We start from the raw sequence: 14,732 nt of genomic DNA, 5'->3' as shown, positions 1-14,732 counted from the left end.
GTTTTAACACACCCCAGAAATACGAGGTGGGCAGGTGCAGGACCTCACTTTGGAATAGCACAGCTTGCTATCTGGTTATGTTTGCCCTTATTTTAATGGCTCCATGTTAACTAGAGGCCAACTTTTTTTTTTTAAGTAGGCCGTGGCAGAGGCCCTGCAGTTCTCTGACTGTGTGAAATGTGGGCGCTTTGGAATCTCACCCTGTTTGCTTCTCAGCTTTGCCACTAACTAGCCACGTGACCTGTGGCCAGTCTCTTACCTTCTCTCTGTCTCATTTTCCTCATCCTAAAATGGAATTTAGCAATGTCTCACTATTATGAGAAGGAGATGACATTGTGTATGTCAGGTGCTTTGTACGATGTTTGATGCTAGCTGGTAGCAATTTTTAGTGGTTTTTGAGATTTAGGGACTTAGCAGTCCATGTGTTGAGAAACAGGACAAGGAGATTCAAAGTGTAGCTCAAGGAGTCGTCCATCTCATAGGCTGATGGGTTAAGGTGGACGGTCTAAGTTTAGCAATGGAAAGGAATTCCTGGTTCCAAAGGAAAGGTCAGATGGCGGGGGTTAACACAATACATAAAGACACATCTCTGAAACGCTAACCAGCTAAGAGCAGAAACACCGTGGGGATCTTTTGAGAGGGGATAAAAAGAAATAGAAATAATATCTCCATCTGAGAATACTAAGAAATAACTGCCAGGGCGGAATGCAGACAATGCTTTCCCATCTGCAAACCGCAGAATTGGCGAGATCGCAGAATCTATTCTGCTGGTACAGTTGGGACTGAAAAGTTTGGAGAATTGGAACAGAGTCTGCTTAGTTCCCAGCTTGTCCCAGTTGGAGATTTCATCTTATACAAAGCAGAAGAAGCTTTTAACTTTCTGGAGACTAAGTTGAAAGTAATAAGGGAACTACTGTGCTTTTTAAAACTTTTTAGTAGCTAATAAAGACAGTGGTAAAAATTCAAACGCAAATATCTAAAAGTTACTTTTCCTTCCCACCTTCTTGTTCCCTAGTTCCCTGGTTCTCCCCAGAGGCAAACATTGTTAGCATTTCTTCTTGTCCATCTAGACCTATTCTACATATAAATAAGCACATATATTTGTTTATCCAATCAATATCGATAGGCTGCCTCAAATCCAAAATTACAATTTTGCTGCTGTCCTTGTACATTCTATTTATGCACTTAAACAAATCTATCTACAGAATAAATTCCCTACAAGTAGAGATGCTGGGTCAAAGGTATGTGGATATTTAATTTGCATACTGCCTAATGAAATTTCCTTCCGAAGATATTTTACTTGATTACACTTCACATACATGGCCTCTGTGATCCCACAGAAAGCAAGCTCCTCGCCTTAGCTAGCTTCTTTAAACCTTTGTTAGTCTGATGGGTAAAAATCAGAATTTCCATTTTAATTGCATTTCTCTATAAGCAAGGTTGCACACCTTTCATCTTTTTGAATGCCGTTTGTTTCTTGTTTTCTGTGCAGCGTCTGGAACTCCTATTCTTGAGTCATGCTCTTTAATAAAGATCAGGCTGGTGAAGTAAAATTAATCATGTCATCTTAGCGTTTTTAATAGTGAAGAAAGGGAAAGCTGGAAGAGTTGATTTTTACCAGACGTTTTTTGAAAGCAGTTTTCCACAAGTTCAGGTAACCATCAGCATGACACCATGCCCGGGAGATCCAAAAAAGGAAGATGGGCAACATAAAAATAGCCAAGATAAAGGAACTGATTTGTGATATCTGTGTTTGGGGAGTTTGAGAAGTTTCCACTGAGACTTCTGACATACCCGCTCAGACATTGTAAATTTCCCGGGTGCATTCGAGCAAGGAAGGAGGGATTTACTTTTAGTTACAATTAACATTTTAATATATCAGATCTAAGATCACAGCCGCATCCCAAGCTTGCCACTGGTTTTGTTGGAGGAAAGGCTGCAGGATTTAAAATACCAAAACTGCTTTGGTCTAGGCAATCCACTAAAAAGGGTTGGAATAATTAGAGGAACATCCCCGTAGGCTCATGTTATCAGAAACCCCCAGAAACCTATCTAATCATCCCCAGCTGAATGCTGAATGGTTTAAATATCCACTTTGTGCAGCTGAGACCTCAAAAGCAAGAGGTGTTGCTATGCTAACGCCTCGACCAGCCTCATTCCGTGCTGAATAAGGGACACTGTATCTATATTAAAGGCAGTTAAACAAGCCCTTAAAATTAGGCCCTGTGCATGGCTTCCAAGGGAACTAAGCATGTTTATAATAAAAGCTTCTGAAAAACCTGCAAGATTGAGGAACAGGATCATTTGAGGAGATTTTTAAGCACTAATGAAAACCAAAATGGATTAATCTTCGTCGTATCACCTCGGAAACACGTACCCAGTGTTCAGCACCAGCTCCCACTCGCGCTAGTATCTGGTGCAATTAGAATATCTAAAACCTGCCCTTAACAGAGCATGCATTTTACTCATCTAGGCTGAACTTCTTTCTGGAATGAATAATAATTGAATTTCATTCATTTGGGTGAGTTGGATGGTGTCTGCGGAGTGGAAAAATAACACTCTCAGCTCCTGCACGAGTCTGCTGTCGTTCTTTTGAAGTGCAAAGAATGATAAAGAACTGACTCTTGAGATGTTGTTTTACCCATCAGCAGCTGCACTTTCATGGCAGTGATTATTTTCTCTGACTGTTCCTAGAGGGCTCCTGGATGATGCTATTTGGGGATGCCTTTAAAGCAGTGGCTAAGGGCAAGCCTGTTAATGCTGCTACCCAGCTGGGAAAAAAAGTCTTCATTTAAGGCAAAGATTGGGCACTAGAAGGCAGAAATAAGAGGCCAAAAAAATCTGTAAGAAACCAAGAAGGGAAAGCGCTGTTAGGTTTATTAGAAGTGAACACTGCGAAGGCAAACAACTACATTTGTGTCCGTATATTTTTTTAAAGCAGGAAAGAGATTGAATAAACTCTTAGTCATGACCCTCTGCGCAAAAATGAGCTCATGAAATATTTATTCTTTGGACTCCAATCCTGACAATTGATCTGGAATTGCTAAAATCCTAGAGCTCACCACAAAGTGACAGAGCCTTCCTCGCAGCTTCTTGGTGCCTCACACACAGGCAACTGGAAAGCCATTGTAAAACTTAGCAAGAATAACATCAGGATAAAATGGGTTTTCTGGCAGAAAATTTTCAGGGCCTGCTTATCTGCTTCCAGCCATTTATCGAAACCATTTGATAGCAGTTTTGCCAAAGGAGAATTCCAGACTCAAAGATGGAGGCACATATACCACTCTAGTTCACGCAAGACAAAGACTCAGTTACCACCAAACCTTAAAAGGCTCTCATCACTCCTTAAGATGTGGAATATTTCGCTCCACAGTTTTGCGGAGACTACGAAGTATAATGTGAGGAACATCTGGGAAATTCATGACCAAAGTGAAGCTTTTGTGAATGGACACTTGATAAATTACCTAGGGAGAATGAAAATTTAATGCACTGCATCATTCTTGCAGCAAACATTTACTATGCTTCTCTGCTGCGCCAGCTCCTGTAATAGGCACCGGGGATCGATGTTGAGGAAGATGCCATCTTTGGCTCCAGGTAGCTAATAAAATAATCAAAACAGGAGTTCCCAGTCCAGTATGGATTCAGACATCACCTGTGCTAACGCTAGAATTAGTTGCAAGTTGATTGCCTGGAAAACATCTTGAAAGAAATACAAATTGGGGAAATTTCCTTCTGCCAATTGGTATTCTTCATAAAGGAATCTAAACCACGCCCAAAAAAAATGTAATTTTGACCTTTTCAGACGAGAAAAATGAGGTAGGGACATCTTTTCTCTCAAGTCGATTTTTTTTTTAATAAAGCCACTAAGCTACGGTTAGAAGTCATCTCTAATTAATAGACCTAACATTCGTAATGTGTCAGATTTCTAAGGTATTGATACAATTTTCTTCTCAAACCCATTATGAAAAAGATACAGTTCTTCAAATATACTTTGTACTTTCTGCCGAATAGTATGCTTGCACTTAGTTCAATAAGAACTTGCAGCAATATGTTGGTCTAATGACCCACCCACTCTGTTTAGTCTCTACTAAGTTAAAATTGAAGTAAGTGACAGGTATCCTGGAAACCATGATGAGAAATGCGCCTTCTCCTATCTCTCAGTCAGACATGGTAGAGATCAAATTATTTCAGTGAGCTGTAGTTCCTTGCATATAAATGCTTAATAAATGTTTGTCCAAATATGCAGTGTCTGGGCCCCAGATAAGTGATGTGAATTACCTAACGTCACATGGCAGCAAAACCACCGCTAAGTGGCAATCAGAGTTCGTTTAACATCTTTATACTGCTGCTTTCATCTACAGGGCAAAGCAGTGTCTCTTAGTGCTTAAGAGAGCACGGGTCTCTTGAGTCAGGTTGCCTGGGTTCAAATCCCACCTCTGCCATTTATTACCTGTGTGACTTTCAGAAAGTGAATTAGTCTCTCTGTTCCTGTTTCCCTACCTATAAAATAAAGATAATAGTAATTGTCCCTCCTTCAAATGGTTGTTGGAAGATTAAATAAATTAATAGATGGCAGAGTGCTGGGCGCTCAAAAATGTTAGACTTGGTTTTATCCTCTGCGAGTATTTCGAAAGCATGATTAATGCACCAATGATTAGTCAGAAGGTGTGATTCTGGCTTTCACCATCTGCTGTAAGAACATGATACTTGAGTAGATTCTGCTTAGAGTTTCTCAATTGGAAAGCCACAGTTCCAGGCTGATGGGCTGGACTGTGGGCTAGTGGCTATGCTTCCCAACTTTTTCTTGCCCTTGGCACACATAGAAAATGATATCTTTGTATAGCACACTGGGGTAAGTAGACAAAGCTGCATGAGGCTCCAGGCTCGCCCGCTCCTGTCCACTTGCTCCAAGGACTGAGAGAATAAGTGGTTCAACCCGCTTGCGACCCTTCTGAGGCCCATCAATTGGGACGCTCTACTGCAATCTTGGTCAGCATTGCCCTGATGCTTTAGTTCCCATTGGGAATATGGAGTTGTCCCCACTTAGACCAAAGTAAATCAGGAGCCAGATTGCCTCAACCAGGCTCCGCCGGACGGTGTTGAAAGAACTTGTGTGCTACTGTGTGGGCTACGCAGAAGCTGTTCCTGCCCCCAGGAACCCCGCTGTGAAGTTAAGGCATGTGCCATAAATAGGTGACAGAGTAACTCTAAGTACGGGCAGCACGTAAGCGGGCCATGAGCAGTCCAGAGAAGATGCCAGAGAAATCTATATGTTCATTATGTTTTCCTAAGAGAGACTTCAAGCTAGCACAACACCTGTGCGGGACTTCTTGGCCGTCCAGAAGTTGGCATTCCGTTAGAAGCAGAGCATCTGTTGATTTCTTGACCTTCCTGGCTGATGATTTGGCTGATGCGAAGGTAGAAGAAATGCAGCGGGTATTATGTTGTTAATTCTGGTCAGCAAGGAAGACTGGGCTGGAAATGCAAGATCATTGGAAGGCAATGACCCTGACATCTTGGAATCGTTAATATGAAACGAGTGGAATTCAGGGTTTAATCCTCCATGTATTCTAATCTTTAGAAGATCAGATTTCAAAAACGTCAAAGAAAGGGTAGATCTAAAAGGGAATATTTTTCACATGGGCTGTGAATATAACAGATAATCTGAAAGAGGAAGGCTTTCAGAGCCCACCATCTAAAACAGTATTTTAAAGAGAAGGAAGGTAGAACATATGATCAAAAGCAAAGGGGCACAGATCTTTTTTTTTTTTTACAAGGACTTTTGTAGATGCACGCTTTGGTTGGAGCAAAAAGAGGAACAGGTTAATAACAAAGCCATTCTTGAGGACGTTATGTGAGATTAACAGGACAGAAGCAGAAGGGCTCAACTTGTGCTTTTCTCTTTTCAACAAGGAAACTGGTCAATATACTAACTGCAAAAGGTGAAAAGAACAAAGAGAAGAAAATTGAAGTCCAAGATAAGAGAGCGAGGAGTCAGGAAATATTTGACTGCTTTACAATTCATTCAGGTCTTCAGCCTCAGAATAGTGGCCTTGAAGAATGCTGGGAAAATTTGCATATGTCATTGCTGAGTCAGCATCAGTGCACTGAAAGACCATGGAATCTTGGGGAAATGCCAGAAGAATAGACAAGGAAATGTCATACAGATTCTCAAAAAAAATGAATTTAAAAAACTGGACTAATGAACTGGGTGGTGATCCTGAGGAAGGTTTGAGAACAGATTCTTTTTTACGCACTTAGTAGAGGAAGTAGTGTTTACTCAGCAACAGCATGGATTCGCTCAGAAGAAGTCATGCTGATCTTTCAAGATTCTTGGGAGGCTCAGAGTAGAAGGACCGTCTCCAACCTGATAAGCAGAATTTGTCAGAAACCAACATTTGATGTTGAATCCCTAGATAATCTACACACTTCAGAAATAAGACCAGGATGACTGCTAAGGTTCAGAATCATTCTGGAGGCCTTACCTATGCAATAAGCCAAGAAAACAAAATAAGGAATAAATGCTAAAAAGGAAGAAATGAAATTTGTGTGATTGTCTTCTTAAAATACAAGTGAATTCCAATTAATAGGAGAGTTCAGCAAAGTGGCCAGAGGCAGAAATATCCTAAAGTCAGTAGTTTTATATATCTAGTAGTAAAAAATGAGAGTAAATGTAATAATTAATGAGATCTCATTTTCAATTGTGACAAAACTAAAATATACCTGGGAATAAAGTTTAAGATATTTGCCACACCTTTATGGAAAAGTTAAAGATTCTGACTGAAGGACATTTAGAAAGATCTGAATAAATGGTAGGAAATATGATGTTCCTTATGAATACATTCTCCCAAATTAATCCATAATATTTAATGCTCCAAATCAGAATTCCAGTGGGATTTTTTTTTTTTGGTAGTAACTTGAACTGTAAAGTAATCTTGAAGAGTAAGTGCATGATATTAGGCAAGGAAAAACAAAAGAAAAAGAAAAATTATGTGGGAAAGGGAACAAGATTTGTTCTATCAGATATGAAATATATATATATATTAATTAAGATAATCTGATGCTGGTTTAGCAATAGATAAATAGATCAATAAAAACATGAAGAATCCAGAAACAGACACAGGTAGATATTGTGTATTAGTCATGGGTAATCAGGTAACCTGAAAACACTCTAGGTACTTCTTACAGAGGGAATTTAATACAGGGAATTGGTCAAAAAAGTGATGAAGAACTGAGATGCCCAAGTGGACAGTGAGGCAACCCAGAAATTAGTAACACTATAACCTGCTTATCACTCCTAGAGCTGGAGGGGCAGAGGGACAAAGACAGGGGGCAGTGTTCCAGAGCCCAGGAGCTGGGGACACAGGAAGCCAGTCTAGCGGAAGCTGGAGCCACAGGGAACTCAGAGCTACTGCTGGAAACATCACTCGAAGCAGAAAGAGACGGGAAAGAAATAGCTTGACTTATCTTTTCCCAGCCTCCAGTCTGTCAGTGCCCTACCATTGGCCAAATGTACATAGAAGCCTGAGGGCAGCAAGCCTGGGAATTGCAGCTCCCTGGAAACAGGGCAGGTCAGGGCAGAGGGGAGACTGGATCTGAGTGCACTCAGGAAAGTGGCTGGCGCATGTAGAAGGTGGCATTTCAAGTTAGTAGGGCAAGGATGAATTACTCCTTTGGTGATGTTGGGACAGCTCGTTCTCCATTTCAGAAAAAAAAAAAATGAGAACTTACCGTCACAATATTCACATTTAGTCCTCTTCCTGTTGGCTCCCCCCCAGGCTGCATTACGCCCTCCTCCGCTTACCCTTATCCAAGCACCTATCACACTGCCTGGACCTGCTACTCAGCAGTGAGCTCCTTGAGGGCGAAGACCACCTCTCACTTGTCTTTTCCCCCTGGTGCCTAGCACAGTGCTAGGAACAAGAGTTGGGACTCAAATATTTATGGAATGCATTAGTTGAGCGTCTGCTATGTACCTAGCACTTTTCTTAGCCTGATGGAGGACACAAAAACATGTGACATGACAGTCTCTGTTCCTACCGAGTTTATTGTGTGGTTGGGAGGACAAGGTGTGTACACAAGGATGTCCCGAGCAGTGGGGTTCTGAGGAGGTCTTGAGATTTTCCCCATGAGTGCATTTGCTGCCTTAAATAGAAGCCATGGCAGATGGGAAGATGTGGCAGATGAGACAGCAAGCAGAGAGGCGGGAGTCCTGGATTGTGTCCCAGGCTCAGCCACTTACCCGTTGTGTGACCTGGCCACCTCACCCCCTCACTGGGCCCCCGTTTCCCCATATGCAGAGTGGGGAGGTCGGACCAGGGCAGAGGTTCTCAGCCCTGGCTGCACAATGGATTTAGAGAGAGATGATGTAGTGTAACTGATCTGGGGATGGGCCTGGACGTTGATATTTTTCAAAGTCTCTCCTGGTGATTTTTAAAATCAGCTTTGTTAAGATATAGAGCACATACTGTACAATTCACACATTTAAATTGTACAACTCAATGGTTTTTAGTATTTTCACAAAGTTGTGCAATCATCACTACAATCATTTTTTAGAATATTTCCACCTCTCCTAAAGGAGCCCCCGTACCGATTAGCAGTCATTCCCCATTTACCCCCATCCTCCCTTGTCCTAGGTAACCACTAATCTACTTTCTATCTCTATGGATTTGCCTGTTCTGAACGTTTCGTATAAATGGAATCATACAACGTGTGGCCTTTTGTGTCTGATTGCTTTCACTTAGCATAATGTTTTCAAGGTTCATTCATGTTGTAGCGTGGATCAATATTCCATTCCATTTTGTGGCTGAATAATCGTCTGTTGTGTGGGTAGACCACATTTTATTTACCCATTCATCAGTTGATGGACATTTAGTTTGTTTCTACTTTTTGGCTATTGTGAATAATACTACTATGAATATTCACATATAAGTTTTTGCATGGACGTGTTTTCATTTCTCTTGGGCATATACCCAGGAGTGGAATTGCTGGCTCGTATGATCACTCTATGTTTAACCTTTTTGAGGAACTGCCAGGCTATTTTCCAAAGCGGCTGCACCATTTTGCATTCTCACCAGAATGTGTGTGTGTGGGGGGGTTCCCTGGTGATTTTAGTATTCATCTAGGTTTGTTGCTGTCTGGGGGGCTCTGTTTCTACAATTCTGTAATTTCTTATTTAGGGTTAGATCCCCGGGGCTGCTCCCCCAAGCCCATGTCACTCAGAACTTGGCTGAGCTGTGGAGTGTGTGATTGGCTCCGCAGCAGCACCTTGATCGTGCTGGCTTGTGTTTCAGAGACAGCCCTGTAAGTTCTGTGTTCCAGCTCAGGACCCTCGTCCGTGCCTGCCCTGCCCTGATCACAGTTCTGGCGGGAGATTCTGGAGCATTATTCTCAATAATTATACCCCTATTATAATAATTAGTATACTATTGTAGTTAGTATAATTAGTATAATATTATTATTATGTTATAATAAGTTCTGGATAACTATACTGTTATTCAGTATGAACCACATTTTGGTTGAGCACCGTGCGTTTGTCCTGCTGGCATCTCAGGTCAGGGAGGGGAGAGGCTCTGGTTGGGACTGCCTGTGGGATTGCGCGGGCTGGAGGAGTACCCCAGCCTCACTGCTGTGCCGCTGTGTCTGCAGAGCTGGGCCCACCCCAATATAGTCAACAAAGTCCCATGTGACACGAGCCAGTAGGAACACTAACTTCTCTGGAGTTGGAGGTAGAATGGGAGTGGGGTCTTCCCCTGAGAGAAGGGAGGAGAATAAATTAGATCTGGTTCGACTTCTCACTTCACGTTTACTAACAGAGCGCATTACTCACCTTCGCTAAGCCCCAGTGTAAAGTGAGGCACCGGCAGCTTCCTGGCAGGGTGACTGTAAACATTAAACGCTGACGTGCCTAGCATGGCGCTGGGCCCCGAGCAGCCCCTTCTTCCACGCCACACTCCTTCTCAACTGCTGGCTCATGGAAGCAGAGGCTGAAGCCTACATACCCCCTCTCCATCACCCTCTGAAAACCAGGACTTGTGACCTCCTTTCCAGAATGCCAGAAGCCTCATGAACCTCAGTCTCTGCTGATGGTGAGCAGGGAGCTGGCCTCATCTCCTGAAACTTAGCCAATGGGTCCTGAGGCTCTTGGGCTACTGAGTGTTGCTGGACCCTCTGGGGTGGACTTGACCTCCTCTGAGGTTCCTGTGAACAGGACAGATACACAACTCTAGTGGGCGCCATGTACATCACAGTCGATGTGAATGGCACCCCCTGGAGTTCTGCAGGGAACGGTCTAGGAGGCCATGAGCAGTGGTTTCCTTGACAGACCCAAACCTCACAAAACTTCTCGATGAATTAGGATCTTCAGGGTGGTCTGCGGTGTGTATGAGCTGAGGACGCTCCCAGGTCATTCCACTGCCTGCCCAGGACCCTTCTTCTAGAGACCCCTCCCCTCATAAGTTTCAGGCAGCTTCCCTGACCCTCATCTCTTTCTCTTCCCATTTATCTTTCTCAGTCTTCTGTTTCAGTAGCTGTAAGATGAAAGTCACACATGCCTACTTTATTTGACATGTTATTAAACACAATTTATCACTCCCTACATATATACATATTTTTCCTGTTTAAATTTTCACTCTGTGTTTCCTTGAAATAAAAAGCAACATGCATTTTTTTTATTGAGGCAAAATTGACATATAACGTATTTGTTTCAGGTGTACAACATGATGATTCGATATTTGTATACATTGTGAAATGATCACCACAATAGGTCCAGTTAACATCTGTCACTGTACATGGTTACAAAAAGAATTTTTTTGTTGTAGCAGGAACTCTTAAGATCCACTCTCAGCAACCCTCAAATATGCAATACAGTATTGTTAACTATAGTCACCATGCTGTACGTTCCATCCCCGTGACTTAATTTTACAACCAGAAGTTTGTATCTTTTGATTCCCTTCACTTATTTTGCCCACCCCGCCCCCTGCCTCTGCCAACCGCCAGTCTGTTCTCTCTATCTGTGAGCTTGGAAAAAACCACATAGCTTTAACTTGGAAAGACGTGTATATGATACCACTGCTCCATTCCAAGTCGTGGCAGACATCACTAATCAATCACAGTGCTCTTTCCTCCTGAGCTGGGCACAACTTCAGTATCCTTGATCTTGCTTTCCAGCCAGAGAGAATCAGTTGGAGTTGGCATGAGAGATGATGTCTATTTGCTATTCCTCAGAAATTCTTACTCAAAGGTTTCCAGCTCTGCCTCCAGCCCTGGATGTTTACCACCAGATCTCTACTATGGGACATCTTTCCCCCTGGGTGTTCATTCCCTCATTCAGTGTAACCCATTTGAGGCTCAACCATAGTTTTCCCTTCTCCAGGCAGCCCTCACTCTCCACCTCTTTTTTTTCTATTAAGGCCATGCCATTTGCCTGTCTTCCAAGCTAAAAAAATTTGGAGTTTTCTGACCCCTCCGTATCTGTGTCCTCCCTTTCTCAAATCCTGCCCGTGCCCCCATCCTGTCACTGTCTTCCTTGCAATGTTTCTCTGACTTGTCCCTGCTGCCTAGATGAGCACAGCGCCCGTTCAGAGCTTTAATAGGCTGGCAGCAGTGAGCAAGAAGGGCAGGGTGGAGGACGAGCCTTAAGTTGTAAGGCCCCTCTCATCCTTCCAGGCTAAAGGGAATTTTCTCTGTTCTGAGCTCCCAGTGGCTGTGCCTCCTTAGGACAGATATTACTTTCAACATGTTTGAGAGACAGGAAAATGATGCCAGCAGGCTTTAGAGTCCACAGAGCTGCTGTCAAATCCCAGCTCCACAGTTTCATTAATCCTTTTCCCCCTCCCTCACTCCCTCCCTCTTCCTGCCCTCCTCCCTTCATCCCTCCTTCTGTCCTGGCTTCTTTTCCTTCCTTCCTTCCTTCCTTCCTTCCTTCCTTCCTTCCTTCCATCAGATATTTATGGAGCACCTACCATGTGCCAAGCAAAGATCTCTACCTCTATAAAAGAGGGTATTTTAGGTAAAATAGCAGCACAGTGCCTGGAGCAGAGCAAGTACTGAATAAATAGTTGGGGGAAAGGATGAGTTTCAGACCTGGAAATGCACCCGGAAATCGCCTGACCCACCTCATGTTACAGAGGAGGAAACTGAGGCCCAGAGCAACTGTCCAAGGTTCCACCACAAAGTTGGGGCAGAACTAAGACTAGAAACCAGGTGTTTCAGCTACAAGTCAGTGCACTTTCTGCTGCCCCCACGGGGAGGGTGGATCCCCTGGGTTGTGTTTCAGGTTGGGGAGGTGAGGCTGGACTGTGACCTCCAGGAGCCAACATCACACCTTCTTCCATATCCTTACACACTCACAAAATGTAAGACTGTCCTGAGCCAGGCTGGGTGGACCAGAGCCCCAGCTCATGGGGGGCACCCAGTGCCATTTCTTCTGGGATGTATCCTGCATCCGCAGTGGAACCCTCCTCCAGCCCTCCTTTCCCCAGTGCCCCAAGCGTCAGGCCTGGAAGCCTTGCTCACGCTGCTTCAGAAATATCCCAGAGGGACGCTCACCTCAGTCCGTCCACTGAGTTAGTCCAGGCCCTGTCCTGTCGCACTCTTCTAAAGGAGAGACTGGAGTCTGTCTCCCAGCAGACCAACCTCTCCACAGCACTCCGTAGGAACTTTCTACACTGTCACTCCAATCATGTCATGCCCTCACTTAAACCCTTTCCAGGGTGCCTTCTGCCCTCAAGATAACCTGGCATGCTTAACTCTTCATAAGTGGCCCTAGCTTGACTTCTTAGCCTCGCCTCCTGCTACTTTGCTCCTCATTCCCTCTCCTCCAGCCTCCTGCTATTTCAACCACCATTCCTTTGCTCTTACTATTTCTTAGGCCTATAAGAGCCATTTCTACCTTTTCATTTGAAAGAAGTTCCGCAAAAAACAACAAAGTAACATGCCTCCACTGATTTAGATTGTGCAGGTGACAAATGGGAGAAACCCAACTATGTCAAGCAAAAATAAATGAATAAATAAATCAGAAAAAAAATTTATTGAGCCTTGTAATTGAGAAGTTCCATGGCAGAACCAGCTTCAGGCATAGCTGTAACCAGGAGCTCAAGTGATACCATTAGGGTTTTTCTTTCTCTTCATCTACCCTTAACCTCTGCTTTTCTTGTCTCCCTGTGCACATTGGGCCTCATTCTCACAGATACTTCTTTTTTGTGTCCAGGGAAGATAGTCACAAGTAGCCTTAATTTATATCATCCTTATAGCCCGAGCCAACTTGTCCTTTAAGCATAGTAGACCCAGTGCCTTGGGCCCACAGTGCTCTTAGGGGCCCACAAAAATGTTTTAGAAGAAAAAACTTCTTTAAACGAATTTTTTTTAGCTGAAGAACATAGTTTAATATATGATATTAATATATTCATCTTTATACAAACAGTCATAAAATAGAATTTTTCGTGTATTTTTTTCTAGAGAGGAGATGAAAGCAAAAGTACTTAGGGCCCACAAAAGTTGCAATAAGGCCCTGCTTAGCTCTCAAAAAGGAACAGAGACCCTCTCAGTTTCCGTGTGTTAAACCTTAGAGGAAATTCTGTCCCTAATCAGGTCGCATCCCAGAATAAATCACTCCGCCTAGAAGGATGGAGAACTCTGGCCAGGCTTGAGTCTCAGGCCCCCTCTTGGGGGAAGTATCAACCTCATACAAACACAAGGAATGGGGTTTCTTGTAAGAAAGAGGATTCTGTTTCAAGAATGTCCACCAAAGCTTGGCTGTCTCCCCCGAATGCTCCCTCCCTTATGACGCCTTCCGTGACGTCTTCACATCTCCCAGAACTAGTTGCCTCCCCTCTGTGCTCCCTTAGCAGCTGTTCTAGTGTGAGTGTAACTGACTACATCACAGAGTTTTCCGCACTGGGATGTGAGCTCCTTGAAGGCAGAGCAAAGGAGTAGGCCGTAGAAATCTGGTCTGCAGGAATGTGCAGAGAGAGGGTTAGTTGTGCAACAGAGGGTGAGGAGAAGACCTGTAATCTGAGTCTTAAAGGCTGGAAGGCTTCTTGGAGGAAAGGGTGTTTTTGCTGGGTTGAGGGATGTGGAAGGACTCCAGGGGGCAGAAGGAGGTGAAAGGCACCAGGATCAGAAGGACTTATGGTGTAGAGAAGAATATAGCAGGAGGTGAGCTGAGAAGAGAATGGGACAAGATCACGGAGGGCGCTGAGTGACACGTAAAGGAATTTGGATTTTCTCCTGCAATCCTGGGCTCTTAACGTTAGTCCCCAGAGGGCCTGTAAAGGGCCTGAAATTGAGTGTGGAGTATTGCATCTTGGTGCCTTTTTCTGCAGGGAAGCTCCATGGTTTTCATCAGATTTCCAAAGGGGTCTCTGTCTTCAAATGGTTAAGAATCCCTAGTAATGGAGAGGTTTTCCAGCTCCTGAAGCGAGGAGTGCCGTGCTCTGGAACGCAGTCAGAACAGCACCCTGGCTGCTGCTCAGTGGAAGATGGGGTGCAGGAGAGAGTCGAGTCAGGAAGAGCTGTTAGGAGTCTGTTTCAGGAGTCTAAGTGGAAGGTGACATGGGCTTCAAACAGCGTTAATATTGGTAGAAACAGAAAGGAGCAACTGGAATTAAAAGACGTCGTAACAGTGAAATTAACAGGCGCTTTCTGCGTGGCGGGGGTGATGGAGAGGAAGAGACAGTAACTCCGAGACTTCTAGTTTGTATCATGATCTTGTCGTAGGATGGTTAACAAAT

General features: G+C 43.7%; 1 protein-coding gene across 16 annotated transcripts in view; it reads left to right on the top strand.

Moving 5' to 3' along the window:
- Window positions 1–14,732, top strand: part of EPB41L4B (erythrocyte membrane protein band 4.1 like 4B) — a 130,910-nt gene that overhangs the window by 77,542 nt on the left and 38,636 nt on the right. The gene's annotated exons all lie outside the window — the stretch shown is intronic.

This window comes from Equus przewalskii, chromosome 26 (genome assembly GCF_037783145.1).
Source record: "Equus przewalskii isolate Varuska chromosome 26, EquPr2, whole genome shotgun sequence".
Taxonomy (NCBI): domain Eukaryota; kingdom Metazoa; phylum Chordata; class Mammalia; order Perissodactyla; family Equidae; genus Equus; species Equus przewalskii.
The sequence above is the reverse complement of the archived record's forward strand: the minus strand, read 5'-3'. Positions and strand labels throughout refer to the sequence as shown.